The following is a 1,767-nucleotide window of genomic DNA, read 5'->3' on the forward strand; positions in this document are numbered from 1 at the left end:
GACTTAGAACCTACTCATCACTGACCTCCAGCAGGTTTTCAGAAGTTATACACTACACAGGGTAAGACTGCCCATCCTTCTCCCATGGAGCAGTAGGTGGGATAGAATGACCACGGCGGTGTGGTGTTTAAGCTAGCAGTGAAGCTCCCTACAGAATAGGACTAGGAGAAAATGTAACTTCTGAAAAGAGTAACAGTAGAAGGTTGTGTTCTTATTTTCCTATTGATTATTTCCTTTGTTTTCTTTATAATCATAAATTTGAAATGCTTAAGAAATCAATGACACTGTATAATAAATGAGGAAACAAAGCAGAAACACGGAACATATTAGGCTGGTTAATTAGAATGTTTCACAAAAGTATTATTCTAAACTTTCAAGCAGAGAAATCAGACTCATGGCATATTTGGTTGTATTTAATACTTAATTTCTTTAATTATAAAAAATTTAAAATATTGTAAAAAAATATAGGCTCTGTCAAAGAGAAAACATAAACCTGGATGTCCAATAAGAAATCAATAGTATATTTTTCCAAATTGTTGCTATATTTGAATAATAGTTGTATTAACAGATCTTCCTTGTATGTGTATGGATAACATCATATCACTCACAACATTGCACTTTAGAATAGAAATTGACATTGTCTTTTTAACTATGAATGCAATACCCTTCTTACTCTGTTTTATTTCTGGAATAGTATACAATGTAATTGTCTGATCCTTATGAGTCAAAGTCAGTCTACCTCTATAATGCCTTTATAATATCAGTATTCGTGAGTTCCATTTCATTTTCCACAACTTTTAGTTTTATAACATTTATACTTCATATATCCCATGTCCATCCTATATAGACCATTTCAAATATATTTTTTTATTTAAATACAAAGAATGCCACTGAAAATCTTTCAGCAATAGCATATTAAGGGTATATTGTTGCTGTTAATTTTAGGTACCATCAAGTTGAGTACAATTCCTAATAATCCTATGAACAAAAGATCTGAACTCAGTCCTGTCTTGCACCATCCTCACACTTCCTGACACACAAGAGCTCATTGCTGCAGTCACCGTGTCGTCTTCTCCTTCACTGATCCTCTACCATTCCTAATGTCACATTCCTCTCCAAGGAATAGCACCTCCTAGCAATATGTCCAAAGGATGTGAGGCGAAGCCTTGTCATTCTTGCTTCCAAAGAGCACTCCGTCTGCACCATCTCCAAGGTGTATCTGTTCATTCTCTTGGCCATCCATAGGATGTTCAGTACTCTTCTCCAGCATTATTCACTGTCCAGGTCTTGGATACATAGCTAGTAATCAGAAAGACCATGGCCTGAATCAGACGCACCTTAGTCCTCAAACTATCACTACTCCTCAATAATTTGGAAATGTTCCTAACTACAGATTTTGCCACTGCAATATGTCTCCTTATTTCCTGACTCCTCATACATATTATGGATATATAGAAGCTCATATTAAAAGGAAATTTGTAAGGTTTTGTTTAAGCAACAGGGAAAATAATACTATACTAAGAAGAAAATTTACAAAGTTACAGGATTGTTATTTTTTGGATATCTTAATTTATTCAAATTGAGTTTAAAAAATGGAAAGTTAGTAACTGGATTTATGGATGATAATTTTAAAGTGTGGCAGAAAGTTCAAGAAAAAAACATTACCTAATGAGAAATTGTAGTCTCTGGGTGGACAAGTAAGGAGATTTCCTGCTAATCAAAAGGTCAGGAGCTCAAATCTACATAGATGAACCTCAGAACAAAGCC

Source organism: Elephantulus edwardii, unplaced genomic scaffold (genome assembly GCF_000299155.1).
Source record: "Elephantulus edwardii isolate Elephantulus edwardi_28Jun2011 unplaced genomic scaffold, EleEdw1.0 scaffold00265, whole genome shotgun sequence".
NCBI classification, from domain to species: domain Eukaryota; kingdom Metazoa; phylum Chordata; class Mammalia; order Macroscelidea; family Macroscelididae; genus Elephantulus; species Elephantulus edwardii.